Consider the following 24,796-nt stretch of genomic DNA (forward strand, 5'->3'; position numbering starts at 1 on the left):
AATCAATTGGGACAGCTCAGTGAATAAGCAGAAAAGCCAAGTAGGAGTGGGAGTGATTGTAAGAGATTGTAAGAGACATGTCATGGCAACCATGAGACACAACAAGCAAATGTTCCCTGACCCCTTACTTGCTGAGTCGTATGGAGCTCTTCAGGCTACTAAGTTTGGGGTGGATTTGGGCTTAAGACAGATCATCTTAGAGGGTGACTCTCCGCAGGTGATAAACACCCTTCATGAAGATAGAGAAGGCTTTAGTAGTGCGTTAATGTTCTTGTATGAGACAAAAGTCTTGCTAAAACAGTTTGCTAAATGGGAAATTTCTCATGTTAGGAGAAATGGCAATGTGTTGGCCCATGTTTTAGCAAAAGATTCTCTTTTCATTTCTGATTTAGTTGTAACAGTGGAGGATGTTCCTCAGTGTATCTTCCAATTAGTTCAATGAAATGGTACAAGAGTTTTCCCTTCAAAAAAAAAAAAAAATCTTGAAATCTACATTGAATTAGCTATCACATTCTCTATATTAATAAAATATTATTATTTTTTATTATATATATTTCTTTAATTAATTTTTATTTTTTAAATACTTTTTTGTTTTATTTTCATAATTTCCAATACCCTCCAACAATCATATTCATTTTCATTTTCACAATCCAACAATTTATAAAATAAAAATCTCTAGTTGACAGTTTTTATAGATGTTAACAAAAAATTGTAGTGTCTGGCAGTATATTCATGTATAATTGTACACTGCCTACTATAATTTGACAGTGCACATGCTAATGTTCCATTTTTTTTTTAAGAAGAGCCGGTAGCCACCCACATAGCGGTCTCGTCCCAATTTTATTAAAAAACCCTCACTTGTGGCGGAGGAATACTGTGGTAACATTAAAACACTTGGGGTGTACAAGAGAAGCGCTAAGAAACTAACTCAAAACCAAGTGTCCAAACAAACAACCCAAAAGACAAAAGGACCAAAAAAATCTAACAGGCCTAAACTCAACAAAAACAAAAACCAGAACCACAAACCAAAACACCTGCAAAAGGAACATTCAACATAAAAGAGTCAAGAAAACAAAAAAAGCGAGAAACGTACCAGGTACTACGCTTTACGCAAATAAGGGAGACCAATTCTGTCCAAACGAAGCAGACCACGAAGCTGTTCAGGTAAAGTATCGTTCAAAGACCAATCCATAGTTAAACCCCCAGCTCCCATTTTGGCTAAAAAATCAGCCACCGCATTACCTTCACAAAACACATGGTTCAAGCGATACTCCATACAACCCAAAAGACCCCTCAATTCCTCCAAAAAATCCTCTAGGTACCAAATAGTACACTGGCCCTTAGTACACCAACGGACAATCATATAGGAATCAATCTCAATCTCAACTCGACGAAAACCAAACTGGTGGCACCTTCTAACCCCTTCCAACAAACTTCTCAACTCAGCGAAATTATTAGACCCATGACCCAAGAAGACCGAATAAGCTGAGTGAATCCTACCAAGACTATCACGAATAACCCCTCTAGCACCAGTAGGCCCTAGGTTCCCTAAGCTACTACCATCAGAATTAGGTTTCATCCAATCTTGAGGTGGTCGCTTCCATCTGATCACACGAGGTTGCCGGAGCTTAGGATATAAAACCGGGATATCCAACCTTTCCAGAATATCAACATCATGGTTAGAAATCCTAGAAACTTTCATAAATAAAGCCATAATCCTCCGGATCCACAACTTAACAACATGCCAAACTGACTGAACTGATTCCACTTTATCCTCAACCCGAGCTTTACAACGCCTATTCCAAAGCTGCCAAGAAATAATAGAGGGGAAAATACCAAAGATAATCCTTAACTGAGAAAACTTACCAGCACGACGAAACCAAAAATTAATTTGCTCCTTCCAAGTATGGAAAACACCCATATGTACACCTAAATGGGTCACTGCCAACCGCCACATACGTCTGGCAAAATCTCCAGTACAAAGAACGTGATTTAAATCCTCCAAATGTCCCCTAGCACAGCAGTTACATTTAGACACAACAGTAATTCCAATCTTCTTGATCTTCTCATCCACACTCAAGCAATTATGGTAAGCCTTCCACATCATGACAGAAATTTTCTTGGGAACATGAATATGCCAAATCCAATGGACCCAAGGTAACAAAGGAGCTTTCACACGAATATAGTCCCAAGCACTTTTTGTATTAAAATTCCCATTATTATCCTTCATCCAAATTAGGATATCCTGACCCTCCTTCCTCGTAGCCAAGAACTGAAACAACTCAAGGGCTTTTTGTTGACCCACTAATCTTTCCAAAAGAGCAATATCCCACATATTATCAATCTGACACTCTTTGACTCTAAGCAAATGCCTCTTAATAATGGGAAACTGATCCCCAATAGGACCCCCATCCACCCAATTATCATACTAGAAAGAAACATTTCCCTCATTCACAAGCCACTTAGAATTATTTAAAACCTCCGGGATACAATGCACAATAGCTTTCCAAAATCTAGTTCCCTTAGTAGGGTTCAAGAGGGATAAATGATTACCTTGTACATACTTGCCTCTAAAGAAATCTGCCCATAAAGAATGACCCTGAAGAAGGCGCCAAGCAAATTTCATATGTAAGGCCCTCTAAACATCTTCAAAGTCCCGGATACCCAAACCGCCTTCTTCAGTAGGATGACAACTATGTTTCCAAGCCACCCACTTCCTCTTACCTTTCCCTTCAACATCACCCCAGAAAAAGGAACTCATAATCCTATTCAACACCCTATAAACACCATTAGGAACATGTAAAACTGCCATGAGATGAATTGCCATGCTCGATAAAATATGACGTAAAAGAATCACACGGCCCCCAGTAGATAACATTTTCATTTTCCACCCTGCAATTTTCTTATTAAAATTCACAATCAAATCACCAAAGTCACAAACCTTCAGACGACCCACCACAATAGGAATACCCAAATATTTAAAGGGAAAAGAACCTTCTGAAAAACCAGTCATACAGAGAATGGAGGACTTTCTAGTGTTAGAAATTTTGTTAGAAAACAAAATAGCACTTTTATTCTTATTAAGAACTTGACCTGTCCAATTCTCATATAGATTAAGAACCTCCATCAGCCCTCTCATAGACTTTTTCCCACCATTAGCAAAAATAACAATATCATCCGCATACATAAGGTGGGAAATAAGGGGAGTACCTCTGGCTTGAGAACCTACCAATATTACCATTATCAAAAGCTTTCTTAAGCAACCGAGATAACACCTCTTGCATAATGACAAATAAGTAAGGAAAGAGCGGGTCACCCTACCTCAGACCACGCTCACCTTTAAAGAAACCCAAAGAGGTACCATTCAACATAATAGAATACCAAGGAGAGGAGATACAAAGGTTAATCAGGTCACAAAACTGAGATAAAAAACCAAAAGCACCTAGAACGTGAATAAGAAATCTCCAATTCACTCTATCATAAGCCTTGGACATATCAAGCTTAACCAAAACATTTCCCCCATAGATAGTTTTATTAATAGAATGGACTATTTCTTGAGTAAGACTAATATTTTCAAAAATGCTGCGACCAGGGATAAAGGCCCCTTGCTCCTGGGAAATCATCTTAGGAAGCAAATTCGTAAGACGACTCACCAAAATCTTAGCACAAATCTTATAAACCACTGAACACAAACTGATAGGTCTAAACTTATCAAAACCCGTAGGAGAATCAACCTTAGAGATTAAAACAATAAAAGATGCAGAATAATACCTGGGAAGCAGCTGATGTTGAAAAAACTCAGAAACCGCCTCCAAAAGGTCTGCTTTAACAATATCCCAGCAGAACCTGAAGAAACTGGAACCAAAACCATCCAGACTTGGACTACTATCAATAGGAATACTGAACAATGCGTCCTTAATATCATCAATCGATGGGGTAGTGCAAAGCATCACATTCTCATCTGTAGTAATCACTGGGGAAATCAAATCTTGTAAACTAGGGAAATCACGAATACTGTTCTCACTCAAAAACTGGTTGAAATGTTCAGCTGCCGCTTTATGAATCTCAAGAGGGTTATTTAAATGAGTACCATCTGCAGGAACCATATCAATAACCCTCTTTTGCTTCTTAGCATTAAAATACGCATGGAAAAACTTAGAATTATTATCCCCATCTTTAAGCCATCTATTCTTAGCCATATGAGAAAGGCGAATATCTTCTCGACCCTTCCAAGTTAGGAGTTCTAAGTTAGCAGCCAAGAGATCATTATCATCCTCAATAGAATAAGAATTCTGAAGGCTATTATCAATGCGATCTATACGATGCTCAAGCTCCTTGATAATCACATCCGTCCTCCCAAAAACACGCTGGTTCCAATCCCTCAGTCTTTTTAGCTTGAAGGATAACTTAAAAAGACCAGCACCAAAACCAGCTTGATTCCAAATCCCCTCCACGAAGTTAAGGAAATCTGCATGGTCAGTCCACATAAATTGGAAACGAAAAGGGCTAGGCCCATACCTAAAAGGATCTTCACCCATTTGAATCACTAAGGGAGCATGATCAGACGTAGTGCGAGGCAATACCTGAGAGAAAACGTTAGGAAAACAATTAAGAAAATTAGAATTAAGGAAGCAGCGATCTAACCTTGCCCAACTACGACACAGGCCGCTTTGACCATTGCACCAAGTCATCGACGCGCCTTGTGATCTCATGTCCATCACATCGCAGTTTTGAATGCAAATATTAAAATCTCCCATAGCAGTGAAAGGTCGAGGGTGTCCCCCCCGTCGTTCTGAGTCCTCTCTGATAATGTTAAAATCGCTGCAAAGCATCCACGAAAGATCTCCATTACTCATCTCAACCAGATCATCCCAAAGATGCTTCCTTTCGACAGGGTTACATTTAGCATAAACTATAGTAAGAATAAAGACGAACCCATTCTCCTCAACTTTCACAGAAACAAATTGGTTCGACCCCTGCAACCACTATATAGAAATCTCAGAATTCCATAACAACCAAATTTTCCCACTATGCACCTCATTAGTGACAAAACTAGTACAATTATACTTCCCCAAAAGGGCTGAAATTTTATCTTTCCTCAAAAAAGGCTCAGCCAAAGCTATGATATTAGGTTTGAATTGTTTAAGAATTTTCCACAGCCTTAACTTGGAAGAGCAAACTCCCCGTACGTTCAAAAAGAAGATTGGACTAATCATAAATTAAGTTTATTAGGACGAATAACAGCCCGTGTGGAATTTCTTTTCGGAAGCTTACTGACTTTTTTGGTCATGCCTTCCGAGTCTGTGCAATAATCCTTTTGCATATCCTCTTTCATACTAATTTTCTCAACTTCATGATCCGATTGTGTTTCTTCAACCAACTCTTTGTTACCTTCCTCATCTCCTCCTACAGGAGTCAGGCGTTCCACTTGCTCTCCAATGGAATCCGGTATGATCATCAGCTCGTCATTCAAACTAGACCCGTCCTCCAGTAGTTCTGTGACTCGAAAAGCAGGAAAATCATTATTCGGGCCTTCCCTATCTTTCAGACCCAAAGACAAAATTGCACCCTTCTCCACACACATCTCACTAATCAAATGCATACCACCCTCGTTCTCTTGACCCGAGATGCCATTAGAAGAACTTGGATCCCCTGCACAAACCTGGTCTAGTGACTGTCGTGTGAGCTTAGGAGACATACCAGAAAATTCCCTCGGCACCTCCAGTCTAGCTACTTGCCTAGCTTTATTTTCATCCTCCAGAAATCCCTTCCCATCAATATCAGGATGCTCAACAACTGCATCATCCACATGAGGAGCCAAACACTCCAGTTGCACGTCTGTCTTGGGATTACCCAAAGTTGTTGGGTCGGCCACTACCACCCTTTCTTCCGTTGGCTTCACATCCACTTTTACCCATCTCTTAGCTTCTCTCATCGGTTTCTTTTGGTCTATTCCCCTGCGGCATGTTTGGGCATTATGTCCGTGCACTTGCATGTAGAACTGTATGCTAGAAGTGTTTCAAATATTATTTCTTGCCTTCTACTTCTTGGAACCCCTGGCTTACCTATCCGGAAATCATTAATCGGTGCTTTTGAGGAATCAACTTCAAGACAAACCCGAGCACCATCTGTACGCGTTGCACATGCAGTGGAGTTATCACATTGTATGAACCTGCCGATCGGGGCTGTGAGCATCTTTAACACTGAAGGCTGGTAAAAACTTGGTCGAAGTCCAAGGAGAAACACCCAAACAGGTACACACGGTGGCTCATAATTTTCATCAAAGTCTGGTGTCCATGCAAAAGGCCTGTAAAACGTGCCATTAACCTCACATGATTCTTTGGATAGGGCCTTGTTAAAGTCCATCTCATTAGCCATTCTCACAAAAACATGTCGAGGACGCTGCATCGTCGGCACCATAGGCATACTTGACAACCCCAACGGCTGCAAATGAAAGATCTCACCGCATCCAATGAGGGCCTTTGTTTAAGGAATTTCAGAACAATGGAATAACGAAACGATTGGGCAAGCTTTTCAATCTCCTCCACTGAAAATGTAAACACCAACTCTTCATCAATGGATTTTGGCTGACAGAAAGAGACCTCCATCTCCGTCAATGGTTGAGGCACGACAGAGACTAGATCGGCGAAAGACCTATCCAGTACTGCCATGGGCGGCGGGCCATCAGGGGCCGCCATGCATCCGAATGGACAAACCTAGCAAGCCAAAGCGAAACCCTAGTAGAGCCTTATCACGTATATGGAAAGTTTTTTTAGGCAACTGTAATAATGTTCATTTGTCAACCAGTATTTTTATATAATTTTTATGCACATTCACAATCCCATATGCATAAATCACATGATCAAACCCTATAACATCAGCATATAGATGAACTAGGTAAAAAAAAGAAAAAAAAAACAAACAGGTTGCAGTACGTTGGTAATGTGGCCAAACATAGAATCCATATTGTCTTTTATGGATGCAGTACAAGTTGCAATATAGATTCAAATTCATAAGACTAGTATAGAGGGTGCAAATGATAGGAATCCTCTAGACACGGAAGAGGCATGGGCATTGCCTCACAATTTAATCCAAATTTGTGTTGGGATGCTTTGATTTTCACAGGAAACTGAAACAACTTATAAACTGCATTTAACAGAATATTGTTGCCAAGATCCTACACACGACAATGATGCAAAAGTTATTTCCCGAGCATCAGCGATAACTTGGTGTAAAATTAAGGCGTGGCCATCACAATATGTTTTCAGGTATTGGGAGATACAAACCAACAGCACGCCATAGAAATCCTCTATGTGACTGAAGAGCATCACACATGAAAATATTGTTGGAAATGAAGTACACATTAGAACCCGTGTCTAACAAATTTTCTCTCTTCTCACAACCCTCCTTAGAACAAGTCTATTATGAAAACATACCAGGATTTGTAGCAAGATGCTAGCTGAAAACATAAAAGCAAACCCAACAAGCCTGCATGGGGGAGGAAAACAATAGGTTTATTTAACTAAACTTGCAGACGGAGCAGAGATCACAAGAGTTAACATTTCCAACTTGTATAGAACATAAATATTTGGCAATGCCAACATATCCATGCACCGCAAGAAGAAATTATTAGAGCCATACCAATAGATGCATACCCAAATATAATTAGTACCGGCAAAATTTTTAGGAAAGATTACGTTGGCAACTTGTATCGAAACTCAAATTCATTAACTATCTCAATCTACATTAGCCTTTCATACTGTCACTGTCCAGGTCCCATATATATAATATTAGAAAGGATTAGTGATAATTTGTGGCATAACCAAATGTTGTACAAATTTTACAAATTGAAACAATAAAAAATGTAGTAGAACGAATCGAAATAAGAGGAAAAAGGGATAGTCGGAGTAGGAATTGCACCTTCAATGGACATCACCATAGTTGGAAGGGGGTAGCTCTCTCATTTACCGAGAGAGGAAAAAGGGAGTGTGAAGAGGAATGCAAAAGCGTAAAGAGTTCTCAACTTCTCATTTCTCAGGAGGCCACCAATCCAAAGGTTGCACAAACAAAATCATCATCAATCCTCTAAACCTACTATAGAATGGGTTTGTTATACAGTCCAATTCGAGTTTCATAGGAAAAATGTTCTACATTCTCTCCATCCAAAATTTATCGATCTAGCTTACAAAAAAATTCGAAAGCTAACAGAAAGTCAAAACCGAGAAACGGAATCAAAGGGTTTCGGATCTTACTGTGTTATTGGTATATGATTTGGAGAGAGGCTTTGAGCAACTGCTGTAAGGAGATGGTCATGCGAAGAAGGATATGTGCAGGAAAAGGAAAAGGAAAATAAAAGGAAAAGGAAAAGAAGAAGATGTTTGTGCAAAGAAGGAGATGTGCAGGACAGAAAGGAGAAGGAATCATTCGAAGAAGGAGATGGTCGCAGGAAGGAAAAGGAAATCAGGCGTGAGATAGACTAACAGGAAGGAAAAGAGAAACGACCATGGGATAAATAAAAAATAAAATATATATATATGAAAAAGCTACAGTACATTTCATATATGAAATGTGGGATAAATTTACTATAGCTAAAATTTCAGATGAAATATGTTTAGCTAATTCAACGTGGGTTCAATTTAGTGAATATTCTCTAAAATATGAAGAGCACTGGCATTTGGCTAATCCAATGATAGTGCTTTTAATGCAACTCAAGGGCCTCAAGGGGGATAAAGTGACTATGGTTAGCTTATTGATTGCTTGTACCCATTTGGGTGCTCTTGAGCTTGGTAAATGGTTGCATGCCTGTATTGAAAAGGAGGGCATAGAGGTGCATGTTGCCTTAGGAACAACACTTGTTGACATGTATGCGAAGTGTGGGAGCATAGCCATTGCAATGAGTGTATTCCAAGAACTGCCTGAGAAAGATGTTATGACTTAGACAGCCTTGATTGTAGGTCTTGCAATGTGTGGTCAAGGAGAGAAGGCATTGGTGTATTTCTTTGAGATGCAGATTGCCAAAGTGAAACCATGGATGGAATTACGTTTGTAGGGGTCTTGGCAGCTTGTAGTCATACTGGATTTATGGATGAAGGGATTTCATATTTTAACTCAATGTCTAAGACATTTGGCATTCAGCCTAGGGGTGTAACCGGTCCGGTTCAGTCCAGTTTTGAACAAAATCTAAGACCGAATCGGTAGGTACCAATTTTATATTTTTTAAAATTGATTACGCACAAGTTACCCTCCTAAACCGGTACTCCGGTTTTACCGATTTTCAGTCCAGTTTTTCGGTTTTACTAAAATAAAAATTTATCATTAAAAATATGTTTATAAAAAAAATTGTTATGTTAAAAAATTCTACTATAAAAAAAACTGCTACATAAAAAAACTTCTATGTAAAAAAAAAAAAAAAAAAATATGTTGTGTATTAGTATTAGTGTATAACTATTAACTACAGTCTATATATTAGTATTTGTTAATTGTTATAGTGAGTTTAGTTTATTATAACTACATTATTGATAGACTATATTGATAGTATTAGTATAATAATTTAGTATTAGGATTACTATATTATTATTTTATATGTGATCATTTAGTATAATGATTTATATACTAATTTATACATAGACTTAAAGTATAATACTAATAGTAATGTAGTATTAGACTATTAGTATTTAGTATTAGGTCATAAAATGTAAATTGTATTAATATAAATTATATACTAATATATATAATTTATATTTTTCTACTAATGTCTTATATACTTATCAGAAAAAATATAGAGAGTTTTAAGTTTATTAGGCTATCAAAATTTAGTAATAATATTTGAGTGATTTTCTTTCTTTTTTGGTTCTTACTTCTTATGAATCTATGATAAAATGTTATTAATAAATAATATATATATAAGATTATATATTTAAAGCATATGATCAATTAAATTTTCATGTTTAAGATTAAACTTTTATTTTATAAATTATAATAACATTATATATAATTATAATTTATATTATTATATATATATTACGTATAAAAATAATATATAATATAAAACATATTATATATAATATTAAAAAAAATAAATAAAAATATATTAAACAGTATCGGTCTGGTCCGGTCTAAAAATGACCGTGAACGAAAAACTGGATCGATCCAAAACCGGCACAACCGGTTCAGGACAGTCCGGTCCAGTCTGGTTTTCGGTTAAAATTTAGGCCAAGCTAGCCGCATGGCTGAAGCAGAGGAGCTGATACCGAACATGGCAGTGGCACCAGATCATATTGTTTTGGGAGGACTTCTTGGTGCCTGTAGAATCCATGGCAACCTTGAAGCTGCAGAAAGGGCAGCTCAAAAGCTTATGGAGCTTGACCCAAACCATGGAGGAACATATGTGCTTTTATAAAAAAATATATAGCTCATCAAGGAAGTGGGAGGAAGCTAAAAAAGTCAGGGAACTCATGGTAGAAAGAAACATAAAGAAGCAGCTAGGTTGCAGTTTGATTGAAGTTGATGGTGTAGTTCATGAATTTGTAGGTGCCTCAACACATCCGCAATCTTCACTGATCTATGAAACGTTGGAGGACATGATTAACCGATTAAAGAAAGAGGGTTATGTTCCTTATAAATCAGAAGCGTTGTTTGATATGGATGAAGAAGGAAAGGAGACTGCTCTTAGCCACCATAGCGAGAAGCTGGCAATTGCATTTGGGCTTTAAGTACCGTCCCTGGGACCCCGATTCGAGTTGTGAAAAACATTTACATGTGCCATGATTACCATACTACAACCAAACTCATTTCCAGGGTTTACGAAAGAGAAATACTAGTGCGGGATAGTAATCGGTTTCACCATTTCAAGGGTGGAGTTTGTTCGCGTTGGGATTTCTGGTGATGCAAGACTCGTCCAATACTCGAGAGCTTTCACAATTTTTCTGCATTCTGTGCCACATTCACATTGATAACTTTCTTTTTCCGACCCTCGTATCCCATTTATCTTTGTGCATTAGTTATATTTTCATGTTCATGTCTGTGCCCAAGCTTGCTTATTTGAAATATAAATTGGTCATAGTGACGGAAAATCTAGGGAATTTTGTCCCAGATTATGTTTATAGCCTGAATAACCTTGTGATGAGGCCTTGGTAAGTAGCTCATGCTGCCTGCTGAACTTACCCCTCAAACTTCTCCAGTTAATACCATCCACGAAATTCCCTCAAACTACCATCCAACTTGTAATCACTCAAGAAGCTATCGAGTTCAACAATTACCCCTCAAATTATCAAAAACTTGTAAAAGCACCCTAGAGAAACTATGCAAATGGCAAGCAAGAAGATAAATTTGGAAACTATTTTTCCACTCGTCTCAGTTCTCACGCATCACCAATAAGCTGAACTGAACTCTTCACGGTTAAAATTAAACAGCAAGAGTCCCAACACTTTGCCGTTACAGACAATTTGCTCAGGGACACAAAGTAAGATTTCATCCTTATTATAGAAGGCAAAGACTTGAACTACCCTATTTTGTTCTTGGAGATGACTACATGTATTCGTTATAACAAGAGCAGAACATTTTTTAACGTCTGCGAATAATCTGATGTAAATTGCAATGAGGTTTCCCTTACAGAGAGAAGAAACAACCAAAGGTTCCACAATCAACAAGCTTACTCAACTACTTTGAGTGATACCACTACAAGGTGCATGAATGGTCCTCAGTTCAGTTGGGTAAAAACATGACTTTCGTTTTCAATAAATAAAAGCTTAATAACACAAGAAGAGGGAAGGGTGACCGTAGAAAGAAGTACATGCAAAGATTACGCCATAAAATCAATAAGAAAGCACCATAAAATCGTAAAAGATAACAAAAATCACAATCATTTGCCCCTGTTGAAACATGCCCGGAAAGCTAACAGAAGTACAATTCTAATGACCATAATAAATTGATCTCATACAGAAAGTTTCTTAAATCATGGAAAAAAGAATATACTTGACACCAAACTTCAAGCACCCACTTATCCTCATCTGCAATGGACGACAAAAAAAAACATAGATCATAGAAATTCTCATACAGAAGCAAGTTTACCAGACAGGCCCTATACTTGATTCTCATCTCTAAAATCATCATCGTCATTCTCCCTATGAGTTTGCTTCGATGCTGTTGACTCACGCTGTGCTGGAGCACAGCCAGCTCCAGAAACTGGCTGCTGATAAAGAACTCCACCGGCAAGTCTGATTGAAACAAGTTACATTTGATTTTTTCTGTAAATCCATACAAGTTTCTGCTTCTCTTCTACCCTCTCCTCCATCTGGGAAATCAAACAAAACAAAGAATCTTAGTCTCTTTAGCCAACAAAAATAGTGGTTTAAAGGTAATAAATAGAATGTTGCCAGACAAGCTTATGGAAAGCCTCGGTTGGATGGTGATGGCCGGCATGGCAAGTGTGTGTCCCAGTTAAAGCAGGCTTTTAGCCTTTTCTTCACAGAAGTTTTGGTTCACCTTACAAAAAAGCGACTGCTCATTAGCATCAGGCAACCAATTGGATGCACAACTTGGGTATGATCGATCAGTCAGTAAAAATATGGACGTGATTCTCGTATTTCAGGTCATAAAGAGATAACTACCCTGATCTTTCAGTTCATCATGCCTATGAGTTGATCTCTCCAAACATAGTTCTTTTACCTGAACTTGGCAACGAGACAGATGTAAGATAAAGTTTACTGACTCATTATAAAACATCAACAAGAAAATTTAAAATTCTGTTCTTACCTGGTTGTTGTAATCATCAATTGATTCGGGTAAAAGTTCCGTACCATACTTGGCATTAACATCAAAACAGCAGGGGAGAATTGTGTTAGGGGGAGGAGACTATAATGACATGAAGCTATTGCTGTGCACAAAAGTTCAGTGGCTCATCATGAATTTCATCCGAATAGACGTAGATTTACTCAACAGGTGATACAATAAAATCAATGCCATGTACGATATTTAGTTTCCAAAAATATTCAAGGTTACTACCTAAGTATCAAGGTATGTTCTAGACATAAAAATCAGCTACAGCCTATATTATCAATGTGTTCCTAGGATTATGATTAAAAATGGTTTGCCCCTAGGATTATAATTAAACATGGTTAACCAAGGTATACTTTATCAGGAGCCAACAAAATATTGGTTCTCAAAGAGTCAATTCATGACTGTTTAATAGCCAAATGAATGGCAATTACAAGGACATACAAAGTTTAGAAGTATAATCAGCTTATCAAAGCTATCTAGCTCCACCAGCTTTATAGTTTCCATGTCTAAACGTTTCTAAACCAAATCAATGATTGGGAGAGACAAAACAATCACAAAGAATCTATCAGCCTTAATGATTCCCCCTCCATATCATGTTCTGGTCACTAATTAACAGAAAATTTCTACCAAACTAGTACCACTCTCTCATTGAGCAAGTACCTTTTTTTTTATTATTATTATTATTTTTTATTGGCACAGGGTGTCTGAGAACAAAATCACAACTAATCCTGGCCATGTGCATGCCCTCGACAAAGATTTTTTCTCAAGTGCACCTCGGGTAATTCAAGGGAAAGTTCTCCTAAGCCGATGGCCATAAAAAATTGTTTGCACTCAAGAAGATTTAGACCTTAGGCCTAGAGTGTGCATACAACCAAGACCAAGGCCCTTACAACGTGAGCCAACCCCTAGGGATTCTCAGTTGAGCAAGTACTTGAGGCTTTTGGGTTTTCATTCGTACATTTTCTGAAAAATTACACTTTGCACTCTCAAGTTATCAAGACTTCTGCATTTGGCAGCCCCAACTATAAAAGACATTGCACCCTTCAACTACCAAAACTTATAATTTACATTCTCGTCCAATTTTGACAGTCAAGATAAATGAAAAATAAGTGTTGTGGCATAATCTTAACGGCCAGATCTAAATTGAGGGTGCAAAGTGTCAGTTTTGGTAAATTGAGGGTGTAATGTGTTAGACTCGGTAATTTATGGTGCAGCGTAAAACTCTTGGTTGTCTGAGGGGGCAAAGTCTAGTGCACTTTAATTTCCAAGATTTTCTCTATAGTCTTTCAGGTGTAAAAACTAAACATGAATACGAGATGAAATTCACACAAGCTCAGTCTCTCTTTCCTTTTGTAAAGAGGGACAATTCAGAAGATTCATATAAGTAGTTGCCTTTTTCCTTTTCTTTCTTTGGTTAAGTGATATTTGTACAGAAAACATGATAAAAACATGTTCTGAGCGCATCCATAAAACATTGATTAAAACAAAAAATAATGCCAAGATTTTGACTTTACAGATGAAAAATAATGCACACTATGAATCAATTCTCTTGATCTTGAACTTGGATAATAGCGACGAATTAAATTAAAAAAGGATTGATTATACCCATTCTATCTCTTTGATTGTGGATCCATATATATATGCATTGCTGAAAATTTTATCATGAGCATTGGTTCAGTCCCACTCCCTTTCCAGATCCAAATCTTGGTCTCTTTCTCAATCCCCTTAATTCATGGTTTCTGCTGTGTTCTTGGCCATTATTCACCATATCCCTGCATGTCTTGATCTCTATCTCCAGTAAGGAAAGGGTTCCAGCTTACTCGGTCATGACCACCTACATGATCATGGTCATAAAATCGATCATGCTCTCTAGAACAATTACTGTTTTGATCCCGATACTGGTTCCTGTCATGATCATAATCCCTTTCTTGATTTTTAACTCTATCCCATGCAGTTGATGCCTCTCTTTGCGTTGAAAGCTCTCTATTAAAATTCGATCTTCCACCCCGTTTCCTCATTCAATTCGCTTAATTACTTTAACAACCCGCCCATCAATTGTCTAAATTAAAGTTACATAATGTTAAAGGTTTAAAAATCTCAAGCCAATGATAAGAAGAAGAAGAAATAGATCTTTTTATTTTTATTTTTATGGAAAATAATATTACAGTTAAAGCAAATAACTGAGAACATTACAATGCCCTGCCATTCATGTCATTGATGGCATCAATTGCTGATCGAGGATTTGCAAAAGTAACAAAGCCAAATTATTTTCCTCGTGTACTATATATGGTCATTAATAATCGGCAGGGAAAACGAGTTAACAAAAGTTGACAATTATCAATCATTTGCAACAAATAATGTGCTTATACAAGCATATATATATATATACTAGGTGGGAGTAACGTGCAAAGCACGTTTGTCTAATTTTATGAAATGATTATTTGTAAAAAATAATATATATTTTATAAAAATTATTGATGTCACTTAATAATTTAAGGCATATTGGAGAAAATAAAAAAATTAGTTCAAAGTATCATATAATCCAATACATGTTTATAACATCTATAATTTTAGCAAAGATATATACGAAAAATTTAATAAAAGTCTAACACAAACGGTAGTTTAAAATATGTGTCGTTTGATGTTTGTATTATAATTCATCAATTTATGTCATCCTGTAGACAATCAATAGAGACAACATTGAAATTCTTATTTTGCTGTTGGTTGAGTCGATCAGGGACAACATAAAGTTAAAACATAATCTTTTTATAAAATTTGTGGTATAATATTTTCTATATATAGCATATATATAAATCATAAAATATATTTTGAAATTGTTGGCCGAATTTACTCTTTCTTGATTAGTTCAAGGATCACGGCCTTTGTCACGTGCCTATCATAGCAAGCCCACGTATGGAATATGACTTAGCGGAAGCTACGTCCTACTACCATGGAAAAAAAAACACTTTGATTAAACACACTTATATTATATATTATATGAGATTTTTAAATTTGGAATACTCAATAATCTGAATTAATGAAATGTATAATACACATATATTATACTTAGGGATTCACGTCTTATGCACCTAATACACGTGTATATGTTAAGGAAAAAGAGAAAAATATAATAACTAATCTTTAATTACTTATTATTATATAAACTATTAAGTATTATAATTATTGAGATTAATAAATCATATAACAACATTGAATGCTATCTCTCTCAACATTTATGTCTTCATTTTATGTGCCAAACCGTTAAAACAAACGGTGTTAACTTTAACGGAAAAACAAGAAAAACTGTTAAAACAAGATTTTCCGTTTCATACACACTTTTTATATATAGAAGATATATAGTGCAAACAAAGTAATGTGCAACAAACTACGTTTTCTTCCTATTGATCAACAAGAATAAAAAACAAGAAAAATTCTAATTGCCATCGATCCCCTACACTATACATTAATACGTGGTTTGTCATTTTTGTTATTTTTTTTAAACACACACATATTGATACGTAAATATATATGTTTAAATATAAAGACAAAAATGACAAATCACATGTTGGTGTGTAGTGTGAGGATAATAAGTAGAATGACATGCATGGATAGACAAGAGTTGGAATGATTTAGAAGAAAGATCATTCTTCATCCCCACATATTTTCATTCAAGGATGGAAATGTATTTTCCAACAAGCTAGTTGTGCAGATTCAAATGATTAGGGAATCGCAATATGAGCCCCCAAAAGTTCTCATCTTTGAGGCACCCATGCCTCTATAAGAATTCAGTAATACTAGAACACTCTCGTGTGTTTTACAGCGAGAGATCTGAGTTTATATATTAGTTAATGTGCTAAGAATACAATGCAAGAATCTCTTTACAGTCTGTCCAAGATCCTAACATCTATCGCATAGCATAATTATAGGGAAGTTATAAAGAAGGAAATAATAGAGGTACTATACAAGGAATGAAAATATTTTAGACATTGCAAATCATGGTCCATCTTGGCTGTCAATGTTGTTGGTGCTTATTTCCTTAATACGCCCTCGCAAGCTCATTGGGAAGGGATGCACGTTGAGCTTGGTCCGAAGAAGTGCAAATCTAGTTGAGACTAATGGTCTAGTGAGGCCATCAGCTAGCTGATCCTTACTGGAAATGAAGCAAACTTTCAGTGACTTTTGTTGGACTTTTTTCCTGACAAAGTGCTAGTCTATTTCAATGTGTTCAGTACGTGTATGAAAGACTGGGTTGGCTGTGAGATATGTGGCTCCAATGTTGTCACACCATAAATTGGTCACTTAGATATGACAATTCCAATTTCATGCATTAAGGATTGTAGCCAGAGAGACTCAACTGTGGCATGCGCTATCGAGCAGTACTCACTAAGGCAAAAACCAAAGGTGGACTTGCGATCATTCAGGCATCCTACTCAAATAGCATCGGAGTAGATAGACAGTTGAGTAGATTTACTTGGTCAAATGAGAAGATCAAAGTTGATCATAAATTTGAGGTACCAAAGGATCCGTTTCAATGCTGTTCAGTGTTCCTCAGTGGGCTTGTGCATGAATTGGTAGACCTTGTTGACTGTAAAGGAGATGTCCAGACGAGTCAGTGATAGGTACTGCAATGCTCCAACTACACTACGGTAATGGGAGGTATCTAGGTAAGAAGCACCTGAGAACAAAGAAAGCTTTTGGGAGGATGACATTGGTAACGACACAGGTTTAACTTCAAGCATGTTCTTATGTCTCAAAATGTTGTAGACATACCGGCTTTGTGAGAGCAAAAGTCCTTCAGCAACTGTCTTTGCTTCAATGCCCAGAAAATAACTAAGTCCCCCCAAATCCTTGATTGCAAACTCATGGCTAAGATCAGTAATCAGTTGTGCGATAGCCAACGGACTCGACCCAGTTATTAAAATGTCATCAATATACACCAAGAGAAATAGTGAAGTCAAAACTTGTCTGCAAATGAAGAGAGAGGTGTTTAAGCTCGAGTTTATAAAATTGAGAGAGAAAAGATGTTCTTGTGGCCAATGGTACCAGGCCCTTGGGGCTTGTTTCAGTCCATAAAGTGCCTTGTGCAGGCAGCATATGTGATTTAGGAAGTTCGGATGCACATAACCAAGAGGTTGATGCATATATACCTCTTCAGATAAGTTCCCGTGAAGAAATGAATTTTGAATGCCTATTTGATGGATTGGCTAATGATTGGAGAGAGCATAACTGAGCACGAGCCGGATGGTGGTAGGCTTAACCACTAGACTGAAGGTGTAATCGAAGTTGATTCGTTATTGTTGGTGGTATCCTTTGGCAACCAGACGAGCCTTTCGCAGTTCAAGAGAGCCATCAGACTTATGCTTGGACTTGAAGATCCACATGGAACCAACGACATTTAGGCTGGGTTTGGCAAGAACTAGAGACCAAGTTCTATTTTTCATCAAAGCAGTGAATTCTTCATCCATGGCTACATGCCAATCACTGTGTTTGCTTGCTTCCATGTAGCAAGATGGCGTCTTTGGAACAGTACCTGCAGCAAGAAAAGCTTGTGGCAATGGATACCGAATGGTTTCATCAGTGAAGTGCTTTGGCTTCACGATGTTGTTCTGAGAGTGTGTTATCATTTGATGAGAGCGAAGATCGGGGGGTGCTGCGGTAGTGGCAGGTGCTTTAGACACTTGGGATGGTAACGTATTTTGTGGGGAGATAAGAAAGGTGTCTGAAGATGTTGTGGGAAAAATATCTGAAGAAGAAGAAGAAGACACTGTACTGGTCAAGGAAGAAGATGCTTGGAGGGGTTGGTCAATTGGTGTTGTTGGATTTAATTGGCTTGAGAAATGTGACAGGTCGTTGGGAGATACTGAAGGTATGGATGGGTTTTGGGGTATGTTGTTTTATATAAGGGGGAGCGGAAGGTGTGTAAATGTGCTGGACGTGGAGTGAGCCATGATTGATTGTGGGTTTGGGCTTGTGAATGGAAAGGAGTTTTCATCAAAACTTACATGCTGCAATATAAAAGTTTTTCCGTTTGAAATATCAAGGCATTTGAAGCCACGATGTAAGTTGCTGAAGCCAATAAAAACACATCGTTTGGACCTAAAGTCAAGTTTGTGATGATTAAACGGGCGAAGATATGGAAAACATGCACACCCGAATATTTTTAAAGATGAAAAGTCAGGAGCATGTTTATGAAGTTTTTCAAAAGGCGAAATGCCAAGAGGAGTAGTGGGAAGTCTATTGATGAGATATGTGGCCATGAGAAAAGCATCATCCCAGTAGGTGTGGGGAACACTACTGTGAGACAAGAGGGAGAGACCCGTATCAACGATGTGACGGTGTTTCCAATCAATGGATCTGTTTTGCTGGGATGTATGAGGACAAGTAATGCAGTGTTGGGTACCAATGTTTGCAATGTATGTGTGAAGAGATCTATATTCTCAACCCCAATCAGTTTGCACAGATTTTATTTTGCAATTAAATTGACGTTCAACAAGTTTTTGAAACAAGCAAAATATTTTCATGACATTCGATTTGTTGGGGATTGGAAATAACCAAGTAAATTTGCTAAAATGATCAACAAAGGACACATTGTATTTATTTCCATTTGTTGACATAATAGGAGAAGGACCCCAAACATCGAAGAAAATTAATTCAAGAGGAGAATTTGAAATTGACTGAGAATGTGAAAAAGGAAGGCGATGGCTTTTCCCTTGTTGACATGTAGAACATACACCCATGATTTTATTGGACGAAACCGGTAAAGAAAACTTAGAAATGAGATGGCGGACTGTTGGGTAAGATGGGTGTCCCATCCGGCAATGCCACACATCGATAGGAGCCTGTTGAGATAGGTAGGATTGAGGAGAACATGAGGGAGACACGAATGAAGGAAATGTGTAGAGACCATCTTTAGGTGTGCCGTGCAGCAATACTTTCCCTATTGCCTCGTCCTTCACCAAAAAGGAAGATGAGTGAAACTCAAGATATACATTATTATCACTTGTAAATTGACTCAGAAATTAAATTTTTCTTAATCTGAGGTACATGCAGCAACCGATTTAAATAAAATGAATGAGTCGGTGTTGAGATAGTAGCAAAACCAATATTTTGGATAGGCAAACATGCCCCGTCGCCGACATGAATTTGATCATTGCCAGTATATGGTTCGGATTGTAGTGTCAAATTGCACAAATCATTGGTGAGGTGATTTTTTGAACCTGTATTAGGGTACCAGTTGGCATTTGGTGGTAAAGAAGGTGATGTCAAATAAGCTGCCATATTAGGTGGGGGGTGCCTTGGTATGCATGATCAAAACGGTGATAGCATTGTACAACCGTATGACCATGTTTACGACTGACTTGGCACAGCGGTCTCGGATCAGAGGAGGAGGAGTTTTGAGGTTGACCACCTCTCCCGCGATTGCCACAGCCTCATCCTCTGTAGTTGGAGTTTGAACCATAAGAAAATTGATTCGGTGAGGAACGCTGCTGTTGAGGATTTTTGCCACCACGAGACGGAGAGCCATTGCGAGTGGCCATGTTCACTGAGCAACCGAGGTCTCGAGAGCAGTTTGTTGCTGCTCAAGCCTTAACTCAAAGGCAAGAAGATGATTGAACATAGCTTCAGACGACATTTTTTCAATTTGAGTGGAGATGGAAGTGACGATCTCATAAGACGTATCAAGATCACCGAGTAGATATGCTGTGAATTCATGGTTTTGAAGAGGCTGACCAATTGCAACCAAATTGTCCGATAAGGATTTCATTTTCTGGAAATAATCGAAAATTGACAAGTTTCCTCTTTTGGTGGAAGTCAGAAACTGTCGAGTCTGTATGGCTCGAGCAAAAGAGTGAGAGGCAAACATTCGCACAAGGGCAACCTAGACTTCTCTTGAAGTAGAGAGCCCGACCATTTGGGCTGGGATGTTTTCGGACAATGAAGACACCAAGGTAGATAGAACAATCTGATCCTGATCATACCAGGAAATATATTTTGGGTTGGTAATGTCGGAGGGTGCAGATTGAGAGGTGGCTGCTTCAGAATTGGGAATGGTTGGGCAGGGAGGAGATATAGTTCCATCATCAAAGCAAAAAAGATGCTGACCATGGAGGTAAGAGACGATTTGTGTTTTCTAGAGGAGATAATTATCCTGTGTGAGCTTGATAGTAACGAGGCTATAGATGTTTATGGGAGAGACAAAGTTGGAAGGAGGTGAAGAGATAGTGTTAGATCGGCAGAGAAAAAAAACCAGAAGTTATGTTTAAGCTCTTGATACCGTATAAGAATTCAATAATACTGGAAAACTCTCGTGTGTTTTACAACGAGAGGTTTGAGTTTATATATTAGTCAATGTGCCAAGAATATAATGCAAGTATCTCTTTAAAATCATAGCAGAATTACAAGGAAGTTATAAAGAAGGAAATACTAGAGGTTCTATACAAGGAATGAAAATATTTTAGACATCTGCGAATCATGGTCCATGTTAGCTGTCAACATTGTTGGTGCTTATTTTCTCTAACTACCATTAAATTTACAATATTTTTACATATTTTAATATTTACAATATCTCTCCATATATAATATTATATAATTTTATCATATTTCTATATTCATTTAAAATTAGTTTGAAGAGGCATTAGCAGTGGATTATATGCACTAGCAAGAATGCCACTAGTTGGACTAGTGGGCCTGGGAGAGAGAAAGTAGCGGATAAAAAGTTAAGACGGGGTGAAAAAATAATTAAAAATATTTTAAAAGTGGTGAACATGATTTTTTACATCTAGAAGATTATTATAGTAAAATGTAAAATAAATGAAAATATAAAATTCATTAAAAAATATTTTTGATTAATTTTGTTTATATTTTATTTTCTGTATTTTAGAAGTGGGAGTGCTCTACCAGACAAATTTATATGGACACATGCAGTAGGTCCAGCTATTTTGAACTTGGATAATCTAAGGTAGGTCCTTTTTAAGCCACATCGGCAATATTTTGACCACAATTCACTGCCAAATTGTCAATGTTCTAAGAAGATTTGTCTTTAAAAAAATATTTTAAGATTATTTTCTTGTTCCTTTTGTTTTTCTCCTTTTTATTTTGATTAAGTGTTATTTGGTCGGAAAAGCTGGGAATTAAAAGTTTAAAATGGTCTCCTTATAATTGTATCATTATTGATCTCACTCGCAATTAAATTATATCTCATGTATAGATGATCAAGTTTTTTATTTTATCATATATATATTAAAATAAATTAAAGATATAATAAAAATTCAATTATTTCCCACTTTAGCCGCCTTAACTTTCATGGTCACATTACTATTATTACACAATCTTCTAGATATGAATTATTTTTCTCTCTCTTCACCCATTTTTGACTACCACAGCTTACTAGCAGTCACACCACCTGTAGTCAAACCCAATCGTTCATAAAACCTCCTCTCGATCCCTTCGCAAGGTATTTCGACATATTCACACACATTCTTCAAAGGAAAAATATAATTATAAATATAATTGTATATTAATATAATATGATTGATTAAAAAATAATTTTTATTTAAAATAATATTAATTTAAATTTTAAATATAAATAAATCAGTATTTGATATAAATTAATACGCGACTAAAACGCATCTTAAAATACCACCACAGCTTCCGTGGCAGCCAGACCAATCGCTTATAAAACCTCCTTCCCTTTTGATTTCGAAAACGATTCCTCTGCTTCGTGAAATCACTTGGCAGTCAGACCCAATTGCTTATAAAACCTCCTCTCGATCCCTTCCATGGTATTTCGTGCATACTGTCTCTGAATATCCGATTCCCTTTTGATTTCGAAAACGATTCCTCTGCTTCGTGAAAGACTTGCTATCTGTTTTCTTCTTCATTCGGATTTCAGTTTTTTTTTTCCTGCTGTTCTAGGTGTTCGTTGATGGTCATCCAAAAAAGTTTCGTTCCTTGAGCGACTCGTACCGAGGTTTCTGAAACTTACCAAGGTAATGTATTTTCCACGATTGGATTCTTTGTTAATACAACGGGTTTGTTGGCTTTTGTCTACGTTTTCTTGGAATTCATGCTCTGGTTGCTGATTTGCCTATAAATTTACATTATTTCTTCCTCAGCTTCTTATTTTTTCACTCCGGTCTCTCTCGTGTCTTCTTTGTTTCTGGCCCCCCCTCTCAGTTTACTTTTCTATCGATTCAGTGACCCGATCAAGTGAGGGTTTATCATCCTCAAAGAATTTACAGTCGGAACCAAGAGAGCTCCGTCACCCACCAAATTACCGCAGATCCAGTCTGATCTTGAACCGGATCCAAGCCGGAGATTCAACCTTAACAACAAGCAACGGGCGATATTTGCAAACCATTGGAAGTCCCTGTGGTCTTGTCTGGGTAGCCAAATACTTTTTAAGGCCAGAACCATCGGAAGTCTCTGTGGCCTTGTGACGGTAGTTTCTTTTATCCTTTTCCAATTCAATTCTTGATTCATCTCGGTCCCTCGGAGCCCCATGCCCCGTCTCCTCGCTCGCTCTCTCTCTAGCATGCTCTGGTTTTCCTCTTCCTCTAACCTTTTGCAAAGCACTGCAACGTTATCAATAATTATATATATTTTACCATTGATGAGTACGATCTCATTTTTTGTTTTGTAGTTGTTTGTTTAATTTGTTGGGGATCCAATGGTGAAACCTTTCTCGAGAAACACCAGACTTGAGAACCGTTCTAAGGAACCACTGAAGGTTGTTAAGGAAGTGGAATATGGCGAATTTCCAGAAACGGTACTAACAATCCCACCGGGTGAGCACAGTTACATGTGCTACGACACTTTGGGGATTGAATACAATGGCGGACGTCTAGTAAAAGTGCTTTTTTACATGGGAGACCAGCAGACGAAACGTATATCGACATCGCAGATAAGGGATCATGAGAAAATCATATTCTTCAAACATAAGGATGGAACAATCGACCACAATCTTATCAAGGGGAGTATGATCCAGATGAACGGGTAATTCTCTTTATATTATAAATTGTTCAGATGGAACACCTAATAAAATTATTGGAGATGGAATTTTGATTGAGAGAGATTGCTCTGTCATGTTTTGAGTTACAGGATAGTTATCTCGATGAAAGGCGCGTTGAAAAAGATCAAGTCATTGCTGAAGTAGATTGGTTTCGAATATCCACGTTGGTGTGATTGAACATGACGACGACAAGCATTCTACGTGAGTTCTTTAGCTTCATGGACTCGTTTGTAACTAGTCTGTGTTTGTACCAGATTCATGGGAAGAGTAAGTAAAAAAAGAAAAAGAAAAAGGGTGGTCAAATCCGGTTTGCTGAAATGTCCTCTCCACCCTCCCGTACGTTTGGATTATGTTTTTATATAATTTTAAATTGGTCGTATGACTCATATTAGCAATCTAATGTGAACATAAGAAATTCTGATGCCCAAACGTTACATCTTACAACGTATTTACAATTACAGACATTTATTAATAATTAATAATGATTTAGATTATCATCCATCCATGAGATCCATCATCTATGAAAAGAAAGGTTAAAAAGCTCAAAAACAATACTTGTACAAATCATCGTCGGAAATCTCTGGGGCCTCGTGACGGTGGTTTCTGTTCTCCTTTTTCAATTCAATTCTTGAATCTTCTCGGTCCATCTGGGAGCCCCATGCTCTCTGTCTGTGTGCTTGTTACGAGCTCTCTAATATAAAATACAACTTGTAAAGATTATATAAACAAATACAATATGTAATGAGAAAATGGTGTTATTGTTTATAGGGTTGAAAAACCAAAAAAATAAAATATCATACTCTCCAATTACCCAACGGCCAACAAAATTATTCATTTTCATCAAATTTATACCAAATGGTCTCATTCAAACTATAAAATTTTCCAAAACTGCAAGTGAGGTTCCAAAAAAATGACCAACCCCACGTGAAAAAATCAAACAACATAACTTAAACAACCGCAAAATCAGTGTGCATTTTATAGCTTCGCAAAATAGTCAACCGAAATTCT

The 24,796-nt window shown here is 37.3% G+C and overlaps 1 long non-coding RNA gene and 1 pseudogene across 5 annotated transcripts; both read left to right on the forward strand.

Annotated features, from left to right (window-relative positions):
* Positions 1-10,885, forward strand: part of LOC122306496 — a 28,328-nt pseudogene extending 17,443 nt beyond the window's left edge.
* Positions 10,886-22,411: 11,526 nt separating this feature from the next.
* On the forward strand, positions 22,412-24,289 carry LOC122306827. 5 transcript variants are annotated; one of them, XR_006241536.1, is made up of 5 exons: positions 22,412-22,559; positions 22,693-22,766; positions 22,954-23,218; positions 23,420-23,772; positions 23,878-24,289. It is a non-coding gene; the product is annotated as an uncharacterized LOC122306827 (long non-coding RNA). The 5 variants fall into 5 exon arrangements; XR_006241538.1 differs by having other exon boundaries at positions 22,975-23,218; XR_006241537.1 differs by having other exon boundaries at positions 22,416-22,766; positions 22,893-23,218.
* Positions 24,290-24,796: the final 507 nt, after the last annotated feature.

Source organism: Carya illinoinensis, chromosome 4, assembly GCF_018687715.1.
Source record: "Carya illinoinensis cultivar Pawnee chromosome 4, C.illinoinensisPawnee_v1, whole genome shotgun sequence".
NCBI lineage: Eukaryota > Viridiplantae > Streptophyta > Magnoliopsida > Fagales > Juglandaceae > Carya > Carya illinoinensis.